The sequence below is a fragment of the Microtus oregoni genome, unplaced genomic scaffold (genome assembly GCF_018167655.1).
Source record: "Microtus oregoni isolate MIOR12 unplaced genomic scaffold, Mior012 000063F_ref0000156, whole genome shotgun sequence".
In the NCBI taxonomy this organism is placed as follows: Eukaryota; Metazoa; Chordata; class Mammalia; order Rodentia; family Cricetidae; genus Microtus; species Microtus oregoni.
This window is the reverse complement of record NW_024543873.1, coordinates 9,754,909-9,780,549: the sequence shown is the minus strand read 5'-3', so window position 1 is coordinate 9,780,549 and position 25,641 is coordinate 9,754,909. Positions and strand designations below refer to the sequence as shown.

Here is a 25,641-nt window from a genome sequence, read left to right as displayed (position 1 = left end):
ATGCCCCGCTCTCGGGCAGACACACGCGATTCAGCTCCGACCCAGGATGGACGTAGGCTAGAATCTTCCCAGTAAGACCGGTACTCACAGATTATTAGAGATGGGTTGATTGGGATATCAGAATTAGCCAGTAAGGGCTAGAGCTAAAGGGCCAAGCAGTGTTTAAATGCATACAATTTGTGTGTTGTTATTTCGGGTAAAGCTAGCCGTGGGGGCGGCCGGTGCCGGGGACGCAGCTTGCCGCTCTTATTACTACATGGGCTGGTATTTTAAAGGCTATTGGCTGAAGAATTTCCTACAACACCACATCTCCCCAGCATATCCCCTTTGTCAATTTCACATATTCTTTTTTTTTTTAAGTGCCCACTAAATCCAATTAGTGCTTCCCATGTACATGAGAAATCCACTGGGATACAAGAAACCCATTAGTGGCCAAAGAAGAATGATGAAACCCTGTCTCAAAAAACAAAAAAAAAGAAAGAAAGAAAGGGAAAAAGAAAGGAAGAAAGAAAGGAAGAAAGAAAGAAAGAGCAGTTGAATACTTAAAGTGCTGCTTAATGGACCACACTATTAGGAACATGGAAGACAGTGGTGCTGAATATCATTTGATGAACTGGGGAGGCCTAGCTCAAGAGGTTTCAGAGGAGAAGAATATTAACATATGGCCTAGAAATTGTTCTTGTGTTATTTTGGTGACGAATGTAGCAGCTTTTTGTCCTTGTCCAAAGAGTCTTCCTGAGGCTAAAGTTTTGGATGAATCCCATTGGCAGATTCCATCTCAAAAGAGCCTAGTATAGGCTCTATCATGTGGAAAGGAAACATACAAAATGTAAAATATGAAGAAAAAGGAGCACCAGGAAGTGCAATGGAGCTAATTCCTGTGTTCGAGGAGATAAACAGATTAATAAATGAAATAAAGGGAGTGGTGACCTTAGTTCAAGATCCTACCTAGCTAAATTTTCAACTTGGAAAAAGGAATTAAAGGAAAGTTTTGAGCTTGTTATAGTGATGCACTCCTTTAATCCCAGCACTCAGAAGGCAGAGGCTGGTGAATCTCTGAGGTTGAGGCTAGTATTGTCTATGGAGCAAGTTCAAGGATAGCCAACCTTAGGCAGTGAAGGTAACCATCAAAACCGGAAAGTTGGTGAAGGTGTAACTGAACAACGGGGCCGTGTTCTAGCCCCAGCAAGCAGCAGAACTTGGAAGCTTTGGCCACATGGTTCTGGCTTTAGAGTCAAGGACAGAAGAAGGGAGTTATGGAATCTAATTCTGCGACTAAGGAAAGCCATTGAGGCCAGACATGTGTCTGGGGTGTTCATGAATGGAGGCCTAGAAAGGCCATTGCTTGAAGCTACGAAGGTGAAGCCTGGACTGCTTTGGAGATGCCAAGATCTTGGAGATGCCAGAGCCATGGGATACTTGCCAAGGAGAACTGTTAACAGAGAGTGGAACCAACCCAAGAGAGAGAAACTGAAAGGAGTTGGAGATTTGAAGAGCATTTTGACGTTAGGCATAGAGATGCAGAGTGTCGAGTTTTCCCATCTGGTTTTCTGGATCACTTTGGTCCAGTATTTCCTCACTTTGCTCCCTTCCCTATTTTTTGGACTGGTAATGTATGTTCTGTTATATTATATGTTGGAAGTATGTGGTCTGTTTTTTTATTATTATTTTGATTTTATAGGGGATTGCATGCATCTCAGAAGAGACTTTGAACTTTTAAACATTGTCGAGGTTCTGATAGACTATGGGGATTTTTGAAGTTGGACTAAATACATTTTGCATTATGATATTACAAGCGAATGGGGGCTATGGAGCGGAATGCGATAGTTCAAATATAACTGGCCCCCATAAGCTCATAGGGAGTGACATTATTAAGAAGTGTGGCTTTGTTGGTAGAAGTGTATTACTGAGGGGTGGGTTTTGAGTTCTCCTATGCTCAAGCTATGCCCAGTGACTCAGTTCATTTCCTGTTGCCTGCAGTTCAAGGTGGAAAACTCCAGGTCCCTCTCTAGCACCATGTCTGCCTACATTCTGCCATGTCCCACCATAATGATAATAGACTGAACCTCTGCAGCTGTTAGCCAGCCACCTCAATTAAATGTTTTCCTACCTAAGAGTTGCTCGGCAATGTGCTAGACTTTGTTGGCTTTCCATGGGAAGCCTTACTCTCTCTGAGGAGTGGATGGGGGTGGGGTGGGGAGGTGGTGATGGGAGTGGGAGGAGAGGAGAGGGTGGCAACTGGGATTGGTATGTAAAATGAGAAAAGATATTTTAAAATAATTAAATTAACAAAAAAGTTTCTGTGGTCATGGTGTCTCTTCACAGCAATAGAAACCTTAAAATACTAGGGGATACAATGTCACAGAAGATCCCCCTATCCTCTGATTGCTCCAATTTTTCTGCCCCCTCTTCTGCAATGCTCCCTAAGCCTTAGGTACAGGAGTTGTTTTGTAGCGAGATGTAGCCCTTGGGACTGGGCTCCAAAACTCTAATAGCATTTATTAAGTCAGATTTAAGATAGTTACAGCCCCTAAACATCTTTCTCACCTGAGAAGCCGAGAAGCTGGTAGTTACTAGGTCCTTGCTGTTGAATGCCTCAACGTTAGAAGTAGCCTCTCAATACCTGTCCCCCACTCAGAGCCAACAAATCAGTCCACAAGGTGGGTTTTCTAATAGTCTCAATCTTGTACTAGAAAGCTGGAAGGTTCCTGAATAGTCACTGATTCTTTGTGCATGAGGAAAGCTCAGAAAGGCTGGGTCTGTTATCAGTGAAAGAATCAACAACAGCAACAGGAAAAATCAACTGGGTGGCAAGAGGAAAGGCCAAGCGAGCAAAATTCAGCCGTCTTTTCTGACACACACAGTCATTTTCGCTTGTGCTGCTACCGAAAGGTTCCGTCTATGATTGGGGTGTCTTTTCCCACAACAATCAAGCTAACCAGAATGCTTCTTCAGGTGAGAAGTGGCCCACTCCCTACTCAGGTGATTCTAATTTGTGACAAGTTCACGTTAAAACCAATCATAAAAATAAGCAAGGGCAATGGCATTACCTGGTATGGTTTGGAAGAACTCTGTGGCCTCCTTCACCAATACCAAGGAGGGAGGTATCCCAAGTTTGCATTGTTATTTTCATTTAACAACCTGTGTCTTCTTGGAGCAGTATTGTCCACCCATGAAGGCAGCCTACCTTCATTTGAACGCTTTGCTTTCTTTAAGTTATATTTTGAAATTCGGTTGCTAACTAATCATTTTTCAGAAGGCCTGCACATGCATCCTTAGTTTTGATTAACCTACCCACTACCCTATTCCCTAACTCATGCCCCTCCCTCACTTCATACTGTAAACCCCAGTACTCTCCCTTTTCTTTCTTGTCATTCATATTCTACTCTCCTTCCAGTTGTATTTTTAGTTGGGTTGTCAGATAGTAGGTTTCTATCTGTTTGGTTTTTTTTTTTTTGTATTCTCCTTTCCTTTGGGGTAACCCTCATCATCCCCCAATTTCTTTCTTATTCCCATGCCTCCTCTGCTTAAGCCTTGTCACCTTTAGTATTCTACCTCTCTACTTTGGATTTACCTATGATTAACCACTTCCCCTCACTTATTCTGTCCCTCCCCAGTGGCCCCTTTCTGATTTCTTTTCTTTTATTTTAATTTATTTATTTATTAAAGATTTCTGTCTCTTCCTCACCACCGCCTCCCATTTCCCCCCCTCCCCCAATCAAGTCCCCCTCCCTCGTCAGCCCAAAGAGCAATCAGGGTTCCCTACCTTATGGATAAGGATGATGAACACATTAGACAATATCCTTAGCCATTTTATGTTTCTTCTGAGAACTCTATTTCCAGGTCCATACCCAACTTTAAATTGAATCTCTCTCTCTCTCTCTCTCTCTCTCTCTCTCTCTCTCTCTCTCTCTCTCTCTGTTTTTTCATGTATATTGTAGGCACCAATCCTCAATCAGATGTATAACAAAGATTTGTTCCCATTGATTCTATAGGCTCCCTCTTCAGTACATTAACAACTTCTTTTGCATGATAGAAACTTATGAAGCCCTATTTGTTGATTGATGTTTCTATTTTCCTGGATGACCATAGTCTTATTCAGAAAGCCCTTACCTAAGCCTGTATCTAAAGTATACCCCCAATGCTTCATTCTAGAAGTTTCAGAGTTTCAGGTCTAACATTAAAATCTTTGACCCATTTGGAACTGATTTCTGTGCAGGGTGAGAGAGACAGAATAAATTTTATTTGTCTATGTGTGGACATCCAGTTTTTTCCCCCCACACTGTTTGTTAAAGATACTGTCTTTGATCTAGTGTGTGTGTGTGTGTCTGTCAAAAATCAGGTGGTTGTATGTGTGTTATCTAGATCCTCAATTTTATTCCATTCATCAATATGTCTGTTTTGTGCCAGGGTCTTGCTCATTTTACTATTATGGCTCTGTAGTACAACTTGAAATCAGGGATGGTGATGTCTTGGTCAGGGTTTTATTGTTTGGGATTATTTGGGCTATCTGGGATCTTTTGTGTTACCATATGTCTTTTAAGATTGTCTTTCTAAATTTTTGGTGAAGATTGTGTTTTAATTTTGATGGAGATTGCATTTAATCTGTAGGTTGTTTTGGGTATTGTGGCCATTTTCACAACATTAATCCTACCAGCCCATGGGCACTGGAAGTGTTTCTGTCTTCTGCTGTCTTCTTCAATTTCTTTTTTGGTGTCTTAGTATTTTCATTTTACAAATCTTTCACTCTTTAATTAGCTTAATTCTAAGATATTTAAAAAATTTAAAGTTATCATTACTTTTTTGAACATATCATGCCCTAATCATTTATTTACTTAGCAGGAGTAGGAGTTTAACCTAGGTCTTTATGTATACTAGGCAGGCCCTCTGTGACTGGTGCTATATACCAGCCCTCTTTCAACATATAGCTACTAGAAAGCTACCTGAAGCCGATGTTTATGGCTCACATATTTCTTCTTATTAGTGTTGATCTGGTCTTTATTTTGTGTGTATAAACAAAGGCTGAGAACAGTCAGAAGAGAAAACTAACAAGTTCTGTGTTTTTCAGTGACCATCAGGAGTCATCATTGTTGGGAAACTGCTCATCATCTGTAGGTGCAATGAAAACAAAAACCTGATCAGATGCTTTTCAAGCATCACCTGATTTTAAGAGAAAGATCCTTGACAACAATATGCTTATAAAATCTAGGACTATTGTTTCAATGGGGTACCTATTGATTAATTTATTTCTGGGATCTCTAGACAAGGCCAGGAGAATGAAATGTAGTATTATATCAGAAGAAAGCTAGAATACAGAACTAGAAACTCAGATTCCTTGTAGAGAACGTTCCTATGGCATCACCAAGAATAAAGATAAGAAAGATGCCTTTCATCAAAAGTCCCTTTCATAATGGCTGCCCATGTATAGCTCAGTGGTAGACTGTCTGCCTCACACAGAGCCTGGAGTTTGATCGTAAGTCTATTAAAAAATAGAAAACAAAACACAAAACCCCCAAATGTGTAATTTAATAGCGCTGTCAATCTCAACTAGCTCACTAACTCTTGCAATTACACTGTTACGATGACCAGTGATTGCTCCTGTTTTCCTTTATGAATCAGAAAAGAGTCCATAGAGGGAAATGATTTGTGCAAATCGATTAGTGGTTGGCTTACTTGCCATGGTAGAAAAGGTTAAATATAAGTATTTTGAAAATAGTTCAGGGATAGGAGTATATCTCAATGGGACAAGGCTTGCCTAGCATGTACAAAGTCCTGGTTCAATCACTATCATGACAAAGAAAAAGCAAATAAAAAAACTGTTCTGAGTTGATCCTGAAAGAGATGCTGTAGACTGGTACATTCCCATGTTATTGGTTTTTTTTTTTTTTTTGACTAATAGAATCGAATAGTTTTATGGGAGTTTTGTAAAGTTTTAAATGTTAGAAATAAACAAGAAGAGACTAATTTATTAAGTTTGTTTTTGTAACAGTCTTCTTTGAAGACGGATCTAGTTTGTTTAGAATAGGGATTAGTGTGGGCACAGTTTGTCAACCTATTGAACACATTTTGCCAGACAGCAAGTAACTCATCATCCTTGGCCCTGGAATTTGATGGTGTAGATTGAAGTAGACTCCTAAGAAATGCCTGCAAAGCTGGGAGGTAGTGGCAGCACTCCTTTAATCCCAGCACTCCTGAGGCAGAGGCCAGTGGCTCTCTGTGAGTTCATGGTCAGCCTGGTCTACAGAGTCAGTTCCAGGACAGCCGTGTTCCAGGACAGCCGTCTAAACATAGCGAGACCCTGTTTTCAAAAAAAAAAAAAACTAAAAAAGAAAACAGAAAAAAGAAAGAAATGCCCGCATTTGCAGTGCTTTGGTAAGAGGAGTAGTCCTTAGACTTGTGTCACCCTTCTGGTACAGTTGTATATGCTCTGAAGTATAATTAATTTATTAACATGAACAGTTAGGAAAGATGAAGTATTTGTATGCGTCTGGAATTTTGGGGTTTACGTGATCCTCTTACTTTTTTAGTCTGATGAGTAGCTAGGATTACAGATACATTCCACTATGCCTGTTTAGATATAAATATAATATTTAACCTCCAGGAGAATCCCATTAGATCACATTTCTATTCTACAAATGCTATAAGTATACAAAAAAAGATGTAAGGTCTTGAGTGGTGGAGCTATTGAGACGCAGAGATTGGATTGGTATCTAATGAAACTTTTCCTTTTATTACTGGCAAGAGTTGTATGCATCTGCCACCTGGAACACATGCACACACACACACACACACACACACACACACACACACACACACTTACAACCCCCTTTCCATGTGCACACACAAGACTTCCTAGCCTCATATGGCTAGTCATTTGCATGGAGTAGATTCAATCCAAAACTGTATGAACAAGTCTTTCATCATCTTGCAAAGTATAAAATCCTAATCTGTAACAGAATAGCAAAATACCTTATATGATAATATGCAAAAAGAAAATGGAGATAATAGTCCCTTTACTCTCTGGTCCTTGATTTCAAACCATTCCTGAGCCTTTATTGTATACCTGTCTTTCTCTTTTTACAAAAAGAAAACACAATAAAGAAAATGCAGCATTTGAAAGGTATGCAACTGATTGCTTAGTATAATTGAGGGGTAGTGACAAATATTTCAAGTATACAACTTGGTTAAATATTGACATATGTATGCAACTATGAAACCATTCCTGTAAAGTCATAAGGCAAATTCCTGTCATCACTCAACATTTCTCTGTGTCCTCTTTGTCTTTTCGGTTATTTGGCCTTATTCATAGCCAGCCATCTGCTATCACTATAAGATTCATTTTAATTTCATAGGACTTTATATAACTAGAATAGCACAGTTTACCCCATTACATCATATCTAGTTAATTATTTTGATATTCATACATACAGATTGTTCTGTGCATTACATTATAATTTGTTCCTTTTATTGCAAGGCATGTATGTGCCAGTTTACTGATTACCTATTGATGGATAGTTGGATTGATTTACCTACTAAATGATCCCTCCTGAAAATACACCTGTTAAGGATATCCATATACAACTCCCATATGAACAAAGGGAAGCATGGCTATCCCTTTGTTCAAGGGGTTCTGGGTCTGAAAACTGGCTCAAGTCTGGAAATCGGTTCTCAGGCTGAGATTCACTTCAGTCATGATCCAATACAGCCCTTGTTTCATTTGTTGAGAATGTTTTCAGTTATACGGATCAAACAAAAATTCAGTAAGGTTTTTACCTATTTCATGCTTGGAAGCACCGTAATTTATTAGCCAGTACCAAAGGTCCGTACAAGTCATGCCACCATAAACATTCATTTTGCCTGCACTGACTATTACAGGTCAGGCCGTTATGGACATTACTTTGTCTACGCTGCCCATTGCAATAGCTATGATCACCTTGCCTTTGGTGATTCATTGCTGTCACCTGGCCCCTGCTACTCTGGGGCCCAATTAAACCCGTTACATATAATTCATCCAACTGAGCATCAGAATCTCCAACACTGGGTCTGACACAAGGAAAAAATGGTGACAACAGAACTCTTCAGATGTGCTGGTGTCCCTCTCATCATAGATTGTAACTTATAGGATTAATGAAGGGCACATCTTTGGGGTCTTCCCATTGTGGAGGATTGGGTTTTACACAGTGCCTCCTCTCTAGCAAGACAATTTCCCTGAGCCTTAAAACCATCAACACTAAGCCAAGGAATATCAAGCGTCTTCAACCCCTTTTCTGTAGGCCATCTTCAGCCAACCTTTCAAACAAACTTTGGACACCATTTTTTTTCAAGTGTGAAAGCTTCCATATTAAACCTGGAATCACCACTCAAAAGGCTCATATCAACAACCTCAGCCTAATCCAGTTTTATGTTCCTCCCACCATTATCCCAACACCCTTAAATCTATTCCCACACATATTCCCCAGATTTCTACTTGAGTGAATTAGCAAATTCATTAAGTTCTTTAGATCTGTAGTGCATCTCTTCATGAACTACCCTTTCTGTCTCCCGTCTAGGAGCGTTCTTGGCCTTTCATCCAGTTATAGGTCTAGAGCCAATTTGTGGAAAAATAAATAAGGAAACTGACGATGCTGGTCTGTTCCTCCTAGTATCTCTGGATAAACTGACAAAAGAAGAGAATGAGTGCTGTAATAAATTTCGCCAGCTTCTAGTATCTCAGAATGCAGTGAAAGACAACAATGAACTCAGGGAGAAAATTGACTGACTCCAGACGCTTGTCTTCAGTACATGCTTGAATCCTGAAGGAGTTAGTGAACAAATGAACTTGCCCGTGAGATAGAGAGCAAGCTTCCTTCTTCCGTGTCTTTTATATAGCTGCCAGCAGAAGATGTGGCCCAGATTAAAGGTGGATATTCCCACCCCAGAATATATGTATTAAAAGTGGGTCTGCCTAATTCAAATGATACAGTTAAGAAGACAATCCCTCACAGGTGTATCCAGCCACTTGTATTTTAGTTCATTCCAGATATAGTCATGTTGACGACCAGGAATAACCATCACAGAGATATTCTTAATGTTTTCTTTGTTGTTGTTGTTGTTGTTCGAGACAGGGTTTCTCTGTAGCTTTGGTGCCTGTCCTGGAACTAGCTCTTTTAGGCCAGGCTTACCTCAAACTCACAGAGATCCGCCTGCCTCTGCCTCCCGAGTGTTGGGATTAAAGGCATGTGTCATCACCACCTGGCTATATTCTTAATAGTTTTAAAGGTTTACTTTTATTTATGTGTATGTGCCCATGTGTGTGTGTGTGTGTGTGTGTGTGTGTGTGTGTGTGTGTTATATGTGCTTATGCCTATAGAAGCCAGGAGAGGGTATAGTCAGTTGTGAGTTCACCAACATGAGTACTGATAACTGAACTTGGATGATCTGGAAAATCCACAAGCCGTCTTAATTGCCAAGCCATGTCTCTGGTCCCACATGCTGCATTTTTATGTATAGTAGGAAGCATGGGCCTTAGTTTACATGGACATACCTGTTGAAGAGAACACTTGTTTCAGCTTGGCATGGTGGTGTATACCTTTAGTCCCAGGAATGTGTAGGCTGAGGCAGGCCAGTCTCTACTCCATGCCAGCCAGGGCTGCAAAACTAAAACAAAACAAACAGACAGGAAAACCTGTTGTTTTCTCACTGAATTTGTCAAATGGACAATCATTGTGTATATTTGTGGGGTATAATATAACATTTTGATCTATATGTTCAGTAGTCAAAGTAATTATCTACCACCTCACCAACTTACTATTTATTTTGTGGTCAGAATGCTAAAACTCTATTCTTTCTGTAGTTTTGAAAACATCACCTTGTTGCTGGAGTTTCAACTTTTCTGGTGATGAGAACTAAATATTTGTACCTATCTGTTGTTTGTATCTCTTTTGAAGAGATAAGTTATTCATAAGATCCAGACAGAAACAATCCCAGAAATTTTCCAAGTCTAGACAAAGGAAAAGTAATCAGTATATTGAAGAGGCATCAGTTTTCTTGTGTTCGTTCATTGCGCCGTAATCCACAATAATCAAGAAAGGAAACAACTTGTGTCCTACAACAGTGGACACGTTACATGCAAAGCACGCTTAGATATGCTTTTGTATTGACTAGGAATCATGAGTGAATAGAGAGAATTCAGTACTTATACAGAACCGGATATTATGTAATCTTTAAAAAGAAAGGAAATTCTGTCCTTTGTGACAACATGGGTGGAACCAGAGGATCCTAAATTGGGTGAAATAAGTCAGGTTTATTTCAGAAGACAAATACCATATTATTTCACACATGTAGAATCTCAAAAATTGAAACTTGTAGAACTAGGAAACGAAATGGTATTTACCTTAGGCAGAGAGGCAGAGGAGGCGAGGAAGAAAGGGAAATGTTGCTCAAAGACATATTCGGTCTGATTGGGGTTTAAAGATCTAGTGCATTCTGGCCAGAATTATTGTACTGCTTACTTCAAAACTACTTTTTTCCCCCAGATCAAATAAACTTTCTTATAAAAAAAACTCAAAAATCAACACAATGTCAGCAATTGTAAATGTGAGCTCAGTATCACATGAAGAGAAGAGAGTAAGAAAGGCTAAGTAGAAGGGGCCAAGGAAGAGGCGGATGCAGGGAATGGACATGAGTCATGAAAGAATATACAAAGGTACTTGGAGGTGCTGCCTGACTTACAGACAGTCACCTCACCATGTCCTCACTCATAGTCTTACTTCTATGTGCATTCATATTGGTGTGGTGACCCAATTACTTCTTTTTTGATATTTTTAATTTTTTATTTAAAAAATTATTTTCATTTATTTTATATACCAACCAGTTTCCCATCCCTTCCCTTCTCCTCCCCTTTCCCATCTAGCTCCCTTCCCAACTACTCCTCCTCCACCTCCACTCAGAAAAAAGCAGGCTCTCCATGAGCTTGCACAAAAAAAATGACCCATCAAGATGAGGCAAGGGCCAGGTAATCCAGCATGGGGATAGGTTACCAAAAGCCAGCTAAGTGCTCTCATTGTTAGAAGCCTTACTAAGAGACCAAGCTACACGATTGTCACACACATGCAAGGGCCTAGGTGGGTCTCATGCAGGTTCCTTGACTGTTGGTCCAGCCTCCATGACCTCCTGCGAGCTCAGGTCTGCTGTCTCTGTGAGTTCCCCCATCATTACCTCCCTGGCTCATACAACCCGTCTTCCCTTTCTTCCACAAGACTCTCAGAGCTCAGCACAGTGCTTGTCTGTGGATCTTTACCTCTGCTTTCATCAGTTACTAGATAGAGTATCTCTGATGGCAACTATTGAAGTTACCAATCTGCTTCCAGTAAATGGCCAGTTCAGGCACCTTCTCCACTATTGCTAAAAGTCTTAGTTGGGGTCATCCATGTAGTATTCTTCCCTTATTCTGTATGTTTAGTGTTTTGATTTTTATGTGGCAAGGGTACTTTTTTTTTGTTCCAGTCTATTTTGTGTTCTGTAAGCTTCTTGTATCTTCATAGGCATGTCCTTATTTAGGTTGGGAAAGTTATCCACGATTTTGTTGAATATATTTTCTGTGCCTCTTAGCTGCAATTCTTCTCCTTCTTCTATCCCTATTACTCTTAGCTTTGGTATTTTCATGGTGTCCCATATTTCCTGGATGTTTTGTGTTAAGAATTTGTTGGATTCATCATTTTCTTTGGCCAATGAATCTATTTCCTCTAGGGGCTGCTGATCTTGCAGGGGATGCTTGGCCAGGGGGAGTGTGATAGATTCAGTGGGTTTGGGTAGCTGGGTGGGTCTTGTAGGTTATAGTGGTCAAGGGGAGGTGGGCAGTGGTAGAGCAACCTTCAAGAAGAACTCTTAACTGCTGTTTGTCTGCAACTGCTGAGATGGAAGGGGGAGGGCAAGGAATATGCCCTGGAGTTTAGGGCCTAGAGATTGGGGCTGTTTATCTGGGAGACAGGTCACTCACCTGATGATGCAGGTGTTGTTTGTGTCTCTAGGGGCTGCTGATCGTGTAGGGTGATATTTGGCCAAGGGGAGGGTGATGGGTTCAATGGGTTTGCGCAGCAGTGGTAAAGCAACCTGTAAGAAGGACTCTTACCTGCTGGTTGCCTGCTGGTGCTCAGATGGGAGGGGTTGGTCAAGGAATCTGCCCTGGAGCAGGCCTGGCTGAGACTTTGGGGATGTTTATCTGGGAGACTCACCTGCTCTTTCAACTGGTGCAGGTGTTGTTTGTGTCTCAAAGGGCTGCTGATCTTGTTGGGGATATTTGGCCAGGGGAGGGTGATGGGTTCCGTGGGTTTGGGCGGCTGAGTGGGTCTTGTAGGGTACAATGATCAATGGGCGGCGGTGGAGGAGCAGTCTCCCCAGTTACTTCTTATAAAGACTTCAGTCATAGGGGACTCAGGCTTGCCCTAGAGAACCCTTTATGAATGTCTACCTATCTTCTAAAGACTTTACACAAGTGTGGTTAAATTCTGGTATACTAGAACATGTGAACACAGAGTGTTCTGGGGTGGGGTTAATATAATTCAACCCACAGTGACCATTTACTTGTTTTGTTTTCTTTTCATCACGATATTTTGCTTTGACTTCTTTTTTCTTAGCTCCTGAATTTGCCATACGCTCATTATTCTGCTTTCCAAAACTACGGTATTCTGAATGATTTTTGTTCTCTTTGTAGTAGTAGTCATCATTGTAGTAGTTTGGGGGCTGGAGTTGAACCCAGAACCTTGTTGAGGCTAAATACGCACTTTTCCATTGACCTCCAGCTCAGGCCTTTTCTTGTTCTTGATGATTAATAGAGATTGTCTTATATGAAACTGAAAAGTTTATGAAGTCTTCCAGGCCAGTATTATTACCATCTCCAAAGCTGAGGAAAACATATTAAGACAAAATAATGGGTGAAGTATATATCATATACATTCAGGGTCTTCTGACTCCAAGTCTAGGGTTCTAGCTGCTAGATTAACTGTGTAAAAAAGCACCTTAGCCCAAATAGCAATATTCCCGTTGATTAAGTACACTGTAGCCTCTCACTCCCAGTTCAAATGTGGAAGCCAGAGCTGTCCTCATCCTTACTAAAACTTTTCTCCTTGGGTGGGAAAACTGTTTGATCACACCAAACTAGCCCATTTTCCCGTTATTTCTCATGGAGGAATTTAAAGTAAAAATATTTGAATCTTTTGGTGGCAGGGAAAAACAGTAACTTTGACACATATTAACTGAATCTGTGTTTATTTTAAACTGTAGTCTAGGCTTTTGACACATAGTGAAATTAATTACCTTGGAAGTATCTTGATGAGATTGTAAACTAGCAGAAGCCATCTCACTGGTGGGCATTGACTGACTGGTTACATATACAATAATTATTGGATAAGCACAGTGAGGAGCGGGGAAGCCAGGGAATGCACCACCGTTAACACAGGCAGACTGGACTGAATGCACTGATAGGTAAAAAGGAATCGTGCACATTACATGTGTACTTGGAGTAACTATCATGGTGCCAGACTGATAAGTATGGTGGGCTGTCTTTAGCTCTAGCACAGTTTTAAGTAGCTGGTTATTCCTAAATTTGCCTAAAATCTATCGTGCTGCCAGAATTTCAGTGTAAGGAACTTTAAATATGAGGACAGAAATATTGAGATCTCAGACTCCAGATCAGCTTACTGGTAGGCGAACCAAGTATTGGGACACACATATCATTCCAGTCCCTAGTCTCATCACTGCTCTTAAAGCTAGGGTAAACCCGACAGCGATCAATTAGATTGGTTGCTAAGCAAGCTCCAGTATTTTTCAAGGAAAAAACTAGAAATATACAAAAAAAAAATTGGTGTGTATTTGTATGTTTGTGGGAGTGCAGGTGGCCAATGGCACTATGAAGTGCCTGCGGAGGTGAGAGGGCAACTTCCACCACATGAGACTGTGAGGCCTGGGAATCAAACTCGGGCCTTCAGGCTTGGCAGCAGATGCCTTAACCTGCCGAGCCACCTTACCTGCCTGAGACTAGACTTTGAAGTAGAAATGATGAGGGAGTCTAGAGAATAGGTAGAAAGGATGGCGGAAGAAAGAGAAGGAGGTGACCTGAAGGCTCAACTGTCAGGAAGGCGAATGATTAACAGAAGACGGGCAAGGGGCAAGCTGACTCGACTGTTTCATTTTGTTTTATTGGTTGGGGTCTAGGTTAATGGAACTAGGCAGATTTAAAACTTAGAAGAGTGGTCTCCGCAGTTTGGAATTAGTGTAGCATAGTGGTGAAGAGATTCGCCTCGCTTTACCATTTCCTTGTTCATAATCTTCACGGACCTCGTGGAGTAGCGCTGACGGTACAGCGAGTTCAAAGCACAGCGCGTAATAGTAGGTAAAATGTTAAGTGCTGTGTTTGTAGTTGTTCTTCTCTTCCCTAATATTCTGTACTCTAATAGAAAGGAGACACGGTGCACACATTCCAGATCATTTTAAGAGTGATGAACAATTAGTTGTATGTGTGCCTGGATCAGGTTTATTTCGAGTTTTGGGCCCCACTGAGGTAATGAGACATCTCTTTCTCAGTACCTCCTTTGCTTGCTCTCTGGAGTGACTTCGAAGAGGCTGGCAGGGTGCTCTTGGTAACTTCCTTGGATAAGTCCATGCTCTGCTGTCCCTTGATACTTGACAGTTTTCACTTCTGCCTCTTGGACATTAGAAGCCATGCGGGCTCACACCCAAGTGTCCTGGTTTCAAAGGCTCCCAGGCCACTTGGCAGTCATCCTGCTTCCGGGCCCAGCTTTGCCTCCCTCTTTGGCTGTGTGTTTAACTCGGACCCCACACACAGTCCTAGCCCCAGCCTCCACGCAGGCGCCGGCAGGGCCACCCCTGCCGCCATGTTTCCCCCGCCCACGCACTCCCCTCCCACCACTCTCCCTCCAGTCCCCAGCTGGGCTCCCGCTCCCCTCCCTTATCCCCCACCCCCTGGTGAGGTCAGGCGGAGGCTCTGCCGCTGCAGCCGCGGCAGCTCAGCTCCTATTCCCAGGCAGCCTGGAAGAGGGACTTTGGCAAATAACCGGAGCGGCGTTCGGGTTAGGGTAAGCGCTCTCCCTCTGCCCGAAGATCTGGAGAAGTGGCCAGGGCGACTAGGGGGTGCAGCGGTGCGGGAGTCTGTGCCTCGCGACAGAAGGGGACCCGGGCTGCACTGCGCGATTCCCTCTTTGGCCCTCGGGAGCGCAGCTGCCCGCGGAGGGGCGGCTGGGTGCAGGGACTCAGCCATCAAGGTGAGGCGGGACCCTGAAGTCCCAGGGGCTCCACGGGCTTCCCCACCCTCCGCACCCGCGGTGCGCGGCACGGAGTTGGGATCTGCGCGGGGAACTGCGAGGTGGGGAACCAGCTCCTCTCTTTGCCCACCCGGGTTTTCAGCCCCGCGCTATCGCGCGCTCAGAGCTCCGCACCTTTGCACTTTGCAGGTCCCTTTGGCTCTACCAGAAGGGTGGGTACTTCTAGGACCCCAGTCAGAACTCAGTTTTCCTGGGCTTCTTTGTCATCCTTCCAAGGTCTTCTCTGGTTTTTCCTTGTCGCTGCCGTGATCCTCTGGGGTTCCTCTGTCAACCTCAGCCTCACAGTCTCTCGTCCTCTAACAGTTTCTACTTTGTGCTTCCTAAACCATCCCGCTTTCAGAATTTTGAGAGACTCCACCGCTGGCTCCCCAGTTGAGAACACTTTTTTCCCTCCAAGCTTTTTAACTTAGTTCTGAATGTCTTCAATTGTGAATGCCTTGGCTCTTTTCACCCCCTTTTAAAACTCCCATTTGATGATTTATTTTCTTGGAGTCTTACAGGGTTCAAACCTATCATTTACAGAAAAAAAATGGAACAAATTTCTTTATTAAATATCATTTAAGAAGCATCTGTTGAGGAACTTGAGAGGTTTCTTTCTAGGTTTTAATAACTTAGTCCAAACACCAGTCACGTAAAATGTGTGTATATATGTTTGGATGAAATGTTTGTACGCGGCCCTAAACCTTCCTGGCAGTGGAGCAGGCCAGATTAAAGAGGGTCTGGTGGGGTTTGTAACCCTGCCTCCATTTCTCCATCTATAAATTAGGATGCTCAGCATTTAAGTGTAGTTGGAGGATGACCATAGAGATTTGGAGCGAGTCACTCAGGTTAGTCACTAAGCACATTGAATGGGCACTGAGAAGCTTTGGAGTCTAAAACTAGCTACCTCTGTTGGGAGGGGACCTGCCTTTTAAAGAGAAGCCACGGTTTCATATGGTACCATTTGGAAGCTCCTGGTTCTTTCAAAACAACCAGACAAAACCAAGCCCCCCACTTTTTTAGCCATTTCACTTTCTTCCCATGCTGTTGCCATGTTAGTTCCTGCGCTGAGGTGCCTTTGCTCGCTTCCATGCTGTAATTAGTGTGGGGAAATTGAATGGAGAAGCCCAAAGTGGAGGCCGATCCCCGTGAACGAGCACATGCTGACGTGTGCAACCGTGCTTCTAGAGAGAGGTTTTAGCTAGTGCTCAAACTTGAAAACTGAGCAAAATGAGCTAAAGAGCCGTGACATCATTCTGTATCTAAAAACATTAGCCCCCTTGGCCACAAGTCCTTATTAATACCCTTACACTTACCAGTGATTGATATGTTTGCTTAATGTGTGACCAGGTGCTGGCCCTGCCTCAACAGTTCACTAATTAGCAGCAGTTTCGGAAGCAAAGCAAGTTGCCCATGAAGATGGTGACAGCATTTCCCTCTCCTGGTAGCACTTAAGTTTGGTCGTGAGGCAATGAATGAGAAGAGCTTCTGCTGCAGTATCAAATGAAGCATTTGGAAGTAGACAAGAACTTCAAATGCTCAGTATTTTTAAGTTGCCATCTTTATTAGCAAAATTTAAAATGTGTGGTGTGGTTCTGTCAGTTTTAGTCAATGTTTTGAAGTAATTTTCAGAAGAGCGTAGAGGCTATCAATGATTAGGTTAGTTAGGTAACTTGCTGCAGATACTTCCTTTTGCAATGAATTTCTAGAATTTACTTTAGTTCTAGTAAAACTTGGAAGGTGATAGAGGAAAGGGTACTTACCCTAGTAGGCCCACCATGTTCATTTTTTTTGCAGCCCATTTTTGAGACATACATTTTACTTGTTTCCCTTTGAGATTATTATTCTTAAGCCTAAACTAAGATTATCACTGGTGTGACTTTCTAATTGAAAAGTATTCCTTTTTTTGGCCTGGAAGATAAAGAAAATTTGTGGGTGTGAGTTAGCCATAAGCATTTTTTCTCTGCATTTTCAATATTTGGCAGATTGTTTGATATACTTAGCGATTATCATACTGAATGTTTCTCTTTCCTTTTAAAAAAAATGAAAAAAGAGTCTCACGTGGCTCATACTTGGCCTCTGGCTTGGTATGTAGTTGAGGGAGAACGTGTGACCCTCTGATCTTCAGCTACTCGGTGCTTGGGTTACATACCACAGAACCAGCTCAGACTAAAAGGATCATTTCTGATTTTACTAAAGCTAACTTCAGGTTCTGCTACTATTCCCCTTTTATATTATATTCATTAATTTGATCTGCAGTACTGAAATGAGATTAACCTACATATTCAAATTGCTTAATTTGTGATGTTTAATATATTATTAAAACCTTTTCTGCAGTTTGTTTCTGGTGTAATTCTACTGTTTACTTCTGTAAACTAGTATAACGATTTGGCAAAAAAAATCACATTTTAAAGAAGCATAGAAAGTGTGAAAAACTAAACAGCTCTAGAGTAAGCTTTTCACAAATAGAGAAAATGGTTTTCTCAGAATGAGAGATATTTATAGCGATGAAGTTTTTAAGTATTACTAATTAATTTAGTATTTCATGGTATAAAATCAGTTTAATGTCTTCCATGTGCCAAGGCTCTATATAGTAGGCATAGTGGAAAAACTAGTAAGCCTGAGTCCTTATAGATTGTAAAAAGAGCAAGAAATAAAATACAAAGACTGTAAAAAACTAGAAAACACCTAGTTTCACAAGGGCGGTGCATGCTAGTGAATGCTGGTTGGCAATTTACCTGGACTAAAAAATCTAGCTAGTCCGGAGTTTGGGTGTGTCTGTGAGGGCGGTCCTGAGATTAATATATGAATCTGAGTGGACGCCACAGGAAAGATCTGCCCTCCGGGTGGGTGGGTACCATCCAATTGGCTGCAGAGAACACGTACAGAAGGCGGGTTGCTCTCTCCCACACTTAGGAGAGACACTCTTTCCCCTGCTATCTTGGACATCGGAACTCCGGAACTCCGGGCTCCTTTGCCTTTGGACTGAGGCTCCACTCTTAACCTGTGGCCCCTTAGGTTCTCAGGTTTTTTGGTCTCCATTAAACTGAGAGTTTCTCCGTTGGCTTCCTCAGTTCTGAGGCCTTGAGACGGAGTCTGAGCTCTACCCCAGCATCCCTTGGTATCCAGTTTTCAGACAGACTGCTGTCGGACGTCTCTGTTGTCGCGATTTGGTAAGTCAATTCCCGTAGTATATCTCCCCTCCCAGAACTACATGAATCCCCTATGTGTTCTGTGTCTCCCTGTGGAGAACTCCGGCAACTCTGGCAACTCTATCACTTCTTAGAGAAGAGGTGGTTTTTGAGTACAGCCCTAAAGAGAAGAGAGAATGCTTTTAGTTTCTCAAGAACTGGGAACAAGCTGGGCCTGGTGGTGCGTGCCTTTAATTCCAGCACTCTGGGGACAACAGGAGGCCGGACCCCGTGTGTTTGAAGCCAGCCTGGCCTATAGAGCTAGGGAGGTTCAGGACAGCCAGGGCTACACTGTTGAGTTCTGTCTCTTAAAAAAAAAAATCTGGGTTGCCAGGTGGTGGTGGCGCATGCTTTTAATCCTAGCATTTGAAAGGCAGAGGCAGGCTTATCGCAGTGAGTTCGAGGCCGGCCTGGTCTACAAGAGTTAGTTCCGGGACAGGCTCCAAAGCTACAGAGAGTTACCCTGTCTCAAAAAACAAACAAAAAAGTTGGGAACACATTCTCCGGGGAAAATTCAGACGTAGGATTCACGAAGAACAGAAAAGACAGTGTGGCAAGGTCTTTAGCAAGGTGGACCAGAGAGTGTTAGAGATAATAGATACATACGTAGAGTTTGGAAGCCCTCAGAAAGAATTTGAATTTGGTTGTCAGAACAATGGGAAGCCATTAGGGAATCTGAAATTATTGGCTGAAAAAAAACATGTTTTTCAGAGCATTAAACTGAATGCCTGGCCCAGTCATTTACGTTAATACTCAAGAATGAAAACTCTGGTAAATTCGCTAACTAGCAGTGCTTTTGTTTTTCTACTCTGTTTACAAAGGGACTAGGGAACTAGAAACTCCAGGGCCCGAACAAAGCCTGTTCAAAGCAGGCCTAGCAGTCTGCTTGCCTCCGGCAAATTTTTACCTGTGTTGCAAGGTAAGTTGTCAACAACTTTGCAAAATCCCAGCTTGTCCAGGCCTTACAGCGCACATACCTCTCATTTCAGCACTTGGGAGGCAGAGGCAGACAGATCCTTGAGTTCTAGGGCAAAGGCTACTCAGGCAGATCTCTGAAAACAACAAAACAGAGCCGAAGTCGGAAAAAAAAAAAACATCACTGCAGCATACAGATCTTGAATTTGTTTTTCCAGGACCGATCTGTTAATTTCTTACACATATCCTTCTTTTGGAAGGCTGGAAGTTCCTTTTGTGTACAAAAGAATCACTTCGATTTTAGAAACGTTGTTTGGAGATTTGTTATTCCCTTTAAGAAATTGCTTCTCTAACATTTCCGTATCACCATAGATTTACACTTTGAGTTTAGAATTGTCTTAAGGTCTGAGCCTTTAGTTGAAAGCCATCCAGATTTTATTTTATTTTTGGTCCCAAGTAGGACTTAGTATGGTTATTAACATCTCCTAAGAGCCAAAGCTGGTGTTGTAGGACATAGTTCTTGTAAAATGACCTCTAGCACCTCCTGCAGGTTCAAATTCCAATGTCTTAACTGAGCAAGCCCAGATCTTCATGACTTGACTCTATAGAATTTTTCCAACATTTTTATTATGCTAGTACAAATTTCTGTTGGTTCCACCTGTTTTTTTTCAAATATTACACTTTTGCATTTAGCATTATTTCTGGTTTAGCATTATTTCCACTATAGGAAGCCATGCCATGTAACTCTTTTTTTTTTAATTATTTTTCTCTGTCCTTTCAAATCTCAATACTATTCAGGGACCAGCTTAAATAACAGGCCCTGTTGCACCATCTGCTATTGTAAATAGCCTCCTTTCCTTTGAAACTGAAGAGTAGTTCCAAACTTGTCCCATTGGGTCATCTTTACGCTTTTGTGATAACCTGGCTGCTGGCTCTGTGAAGGTGACCTGGACCTCATCTGGTTTGCCAGTTGTTGGCATCCCAAGCACTGGGCCCATGATGTCCTTTCTAGTTACTTAATAATGAAAAAATGCTGCCCTGTGAATGTTCTCATGTTATGTTAATATAGCGCATCATTTAATACTGCATATCTCTCTGGTATTCTAAAACATTCTATGGGGGAGTTTATTTATGAAGGATAGTTGTTGAGAACATAAACACTGTAGCTAGGCAGCTTGGATTCTGATTTTCTCTAGGATACTTAGTAGCTGAGGGATGTGGAGTGAGGGAGTAGCATAAACATACCGCAGTTGCCTCATCATTTAAGTAAAGTAAACTAAACTTACCCCTTTTAGTATTTTATTTTATTTTTCTGATTTTATTTTTTTATTTTTTTTCCATGTTTTAAGTATCATTTTTTTTAATTTATTTATTTATTAAAGATTTCTGTCTCTTCCCCGCCAACGCCTCCCATTCCCCCCCCCCCCCAGTTAGGTACCCCCCCCCATCAGCCCGAAGAGCAATCAGGGTTCCCTGCCCTGTGGGAAGTCCAAGGAACCCCCACCTCCATCCAGGTCTAGTAAGTTGAGCATCCAAACTGCCTAGGCTCCCACAAAGCCAGTACGTGCAGTAGGATCAGAAACCCAGTGCCCTTTTAGTATTTTAAATGAATTGGCTAGACCCACAATTAGTTTGAAAAATTCAGACTTCCAAAGCTCTGGAAATTGATAAAAATTTCATTGGGTAAGTTAGGTATCAAAACTCAAGTGGTAACAAAATACAGTTTGAAAATATCAAAGTCCCTTTTCTCCTTAGTAGTCATCTTTATTTATATTTATTGTAAAATTTATAATAGGCTTATGGAATAGTGCCACAGACCCTCGTGGAGTATTACATAATATACACTAATACAAGCTTTGGCCCATCTGAAAAGCTGGACACTTCTGAACTGGGATTCCATCTGGCACTGAGGTTTTGAGATAAGAGACTGTACCCCTTGCCTCCTTACAGGCAAGTGCTTCAAGCACGGCTTTGCACATATTAATAGTAAGCTGTTGCTGTGGGTGCTGGAGATTAGGGAGGTAAATAAATTACTTTATCTTCTCAGTGCCTTGCTCATAATGGTTACCATGTAAATGGTTACCGTATGAATACACACTGATGTAGTCACGCAACTTTCAATAAGGAGGGCTGTCTGTCTGCTCCTTATATCAGAAGAAAGCAGATAGAGCAGGGCGAAAACAGCTGAAACTAGCTCAAACCCTGGTCTGTCGGTACTGGTACTTGGTGCTCCATCTTGTAAGACCATATTTATAGTGTATTTTTGTGCTTCTTTTGCTATTTAAACTGCCTATGGTTTTTTATCATAAGAGACCCTTTTATGTGTGTGTGTGGGTCAGTTAATATGTATTTGTTCTGATGATATACTTACTTTTGAAATTAGTAAACATTTATTCCATTCATAATTTATCTTAAGAATCTGTATTAAAAACAGAAGGAAGGTATCAGACAAAAGAGACATAATCCCTAGCCTTTAGTAATTCCAAAACCATTCATATTTACATAGGATCATGAGTGTTCAGTATAATTCTTGATTTTTTATCTTTAAATTTAAATTAATATTAAAGCATGCAAAATATAACCTAAGAGTCAACTGTTAACTGACCTTGGTATCTATTACATGGATTTCTTTAATATTACTTCCTTCTCTCATTACCTAATATCTTGGCAGCCATTTTATTCCAACTTGACTATAAAAGAAAACCACCTAGTTTTAAATTAAAGATTGTCTTCATCACTATTTGCCAATCATAATTGGTATATTTTATGCATACTTTCACTTTTGTGAAGTATCTATAATCCTGTATCTCAGTGGACTTTTTTTCTGGAAGTTTTTAGTTAAGATGGAGCCCTTCATGCCATCTTCAAATTCCTATTCTTTTTGGCTTTATTTGAGACAGGGCTTCTCTGTGTAGCTGCCCTGAATGTCCTCGAATTGCTTCTGTAGCCAAATTTGGCCTTGAATTCAGAAATCCTCCTGCCTCTGCCTCTTGAGTGCTGGGATTATAAAGCATGTGCCACCACAGCTTGGCACCCTGTTATTCTTCAGTTTGGTCTTTTCATAGTATCCCAGATTTCCTAGATGTTTTGTGTCAGGAATTTTTTATATTTAATGTTTTTTTGACTAATATATCTGTGTCTTCTGTTGTTATCTTCTACACCTGATATTCTCTCTTCCATCTTTCATGTTCTGTTGGTGACATTCGTGTCTGTAGTTCTTGTTCGTTTGCCTAGATTTTCCGTTTCCAGAATTTCCCGTTTGTGATTTCTTTATTGCTTCCTTTTCCATTTTCAGATCTTGATGAGTTTTATTTGTTTCCTTCAACAGCTTTTTTTTTACTTTCTTTAAGGGATTTATTAATTTCCTCCAATTTTTTGTTTGCTTTTCCCTCAATTTCTTTTAGTGATTTACTCATTTCTTCCTTAAGGGCCTCTATCATCTTTATAAAGCTGTTTTTAAGGTTTTCTGTGCTTCAGCTATGTCGGACTATTCAGGACTTGCTATAGTAGGATAGCTGGTTCTGGTGGTGACATAATGCCTGGCTGTGTGTTTTTACACTGTCGAAGCATCTGGGTGGGTTAGGGTAATTGTAGGTCTAGGTGCCGATTTCTGGATGGGTGCTTTTACTCTCCGTTTCTGTTTCCTCTCTGGTATTCTGGCTGGAGTGGCTCCATTCTGTCAATTCATTCAGCTAATATATATATATATATATATATTATATATATATATATATATATATAAAGTATATGTACTACATCCCAGGCATTACTCTAACCTAGTGGTTTTCAACATGTGGGTTATATATCATATCAGATATCCTGCATATCAGATATTTACATTGCAATTCACAACAGTAGCAAAGTTACAGTTAATAATTGCAACAAAATAATTTTATAGTTGGGAGTCGCAGTAACATGAGAAGCTGTATTAAAGGGTTGAAGCATTGGGAAGCTTAAGAACTGTTGCAGTCTAACCCAAACTAACAGAATCGCTATCCATTTCTCCTTCCACGACTCCAGGATCCCTCAGATCCCTCAGACTGGAGAGGCTGGACTGAGTAGTCAGAGTGGTAATGTGGTGATGTGCCCTCGAGACAGGAAATCAGTCACTTTGTATTTTAAATTTCTTTTGAGACTTTATTTTTTATTTTATGGGTATGGGTATGGATGTTTTGCCTGCATGTATGTTTATGCACCAACTTAGTGCATGGTATCTATAGAGGCCAGAAGAGGGCACTGGGGAGGCAAGAAGGGGACTTGGGGAGGCCAAAAAGCAGTCACTGAATCGTCTGTAATTCCATTACAGGTGATGGTGAGCTTCCATGTGGGTGCTGGGAATTGAATCTGGGCCCTCTAGCCCTTGACCACTGAGCCATCTCTCTAGCTACAGTTTAGATTTCACGAAGCATCTATTTTATGTCAAGAGTCAGAAGATTAACTATTTTTTAATTACATTTTTTCATGGTCTCTCCATGGACAGTTGTAAGTCTGAGATGACCCCTCAACGGTTATTGAGGCCATCTTGTATTGCTAGAATCTTTTCTTTTATTTAAACATTCATATTTTTCCTTAAATTTCCATTATGACCTGTGGGAAAGGTCACTGGTGTTTTTCTCCGTTGGGCCAAGTTCTTTTTTTTTTTTAATAATTTTTTTTATTAAGAAAAGAAGAAAAAAACATAAACAAAAAACAAGTTTCCACCTCCTCCCAGCCTCCCATTTCCCTCCCCCTCCTCCCACCCTTCTCCCCCTCCTCCCACCCTTCTCCCCCTCCCCCCACTCCTCTCCCCCTCCCTCTCCAGTCCACAGAGCAGTCCAGGTTCCCTGCCCTGTGGTAAGTCCTAGGTCCTCCCCCCTCCGTCCATATCTAGGAAGGTGAACATCCAAACTGGCTAGGCTTCCACAAAGCCAGCACATTAAGTAGGATCAAAACCCCATGCCATTGTCCTTGGCCTCTCATCAGCCCTCATTGTTCGCCATGTTCAGAGAGTCCGGTTTTATCCCATGCTTTTTCGGTCACAGTCCAGCTGGCCTTGGTGAGCTCCCAGTAGATCAGCTCCACTGTCTCAGTGGGTGGGTGCACGCCTCGTGGTCCCGACTTCTTTGCTCATGTTCTCCCTCCTTCTGCTCCTCATTGGGACCTTGGGAGCTCAGTCCAGTGCTCCAGTGTGGGTCTCTGTCTCTGTCTCCATCCATCACCAGATGAAGGTTCTATGATGATATGCAAGATATTCGTCAGTATTGTTCTCGGATAGGGTCATTTCAGGTTCCCAATCCTCAGCTACCCAAGGAACTAACTGGGAACCTCATGTTGGGCACTTGGGAGCCCCTCTAGGGTCAAATCTCTTGCTCACCCTAAAGTGGTTCCCTTAACTAAGAATTGTGGTTCCGTGCTCCCCTATCCACCTTTCCTTTATCCCAATTCTCCTGATTCCCCAAGTCCCCCCTCCTTCCCTTCTACCTTTTCTCTCCCCATCTCCCCTTACCCCCATCCCACCCCACCCCCAAGATCCTAATTTTCTCCCCGGCAATTGGGTCTACTTCCCTTAGCCAAGAGGATAACTATATGTTTTTCCTTGGGTTCACCTTCTTACTTAGCTTCTTTAGGTTCACCTATTGTAGACTCCGTGGCCCTAATTTATGGCTAGAAACCAATTATGAGCGAGTACATCCCATGTTCATCTTTTTGGGTCTGGGACACCTCACTCAGGATAGTGTTTTCTATTTCCATCCATTTGCCTGCAAAGTTCGAGAAGTCATTGTTTTTTACCGCAGCGTAGTACTCTAGCGTGTATATATTCCATACTTTCTTCATCCATTCTTCCATTGAAGGGCATCTAGGTTGTTTCCAGGTTCTGGCTATTACAAATAATACTGCTATGAACATAGTTGAACAAATGCTTTTGTCATATGATAGAGCATCTCTTGGGTATATTCCCAGGAGTGGTATTGCTGGGTCCAGGGGTAAGTTGATCCCGAATTTCCTGAGAAACCGAAACACTGACTTCCACAGTGGTTGCACAAGATGGCATTCCCACCAGCAATGGATGAGGGTACCCGTTCCTCCACAGCCTCTCCAGCAAAGGTTATCCTTGGTGTTTTTGACTTTAGCCATTCTGACAGGTGTAAGATGATATCTCAAAGTTGTTTTGATTTGCATTTCCCTGATTGCTAAGGAAGTTGAGCACGACTTTAAGTGTCTTTTGGCCATTTGAACTTCCTCTGCTGAGAATTCTCTGT

The 25,641-nt window shown here is 41.7% G+C and overlaps 1 protein-coding gene across 1 annotated transcript in view; it reads left to right on the top strand.

Annotated features, from left to right (window-relative positions):
* The first annotated feature begins 14,939 nt into the window (after positions 1-14,939).
* LOC121439861 (kelch-like protein 13) overlaps positions 14,940-25,641 on the top strand; it is a 198,177-nt gene continuing 187,475 nt past the window's right edge. Inside the window, exons 1-2 of the mRNA XM_041640477.1 lie at positions 14,940-15,071; positions 18,371-18,469. The gene's annotated coding sequence lies outside the window, so the exon portion shown is untranslated. The remainder of the gene's footprint in view (positions 15,072-18,370; positions 18,470-25,641) is intronic.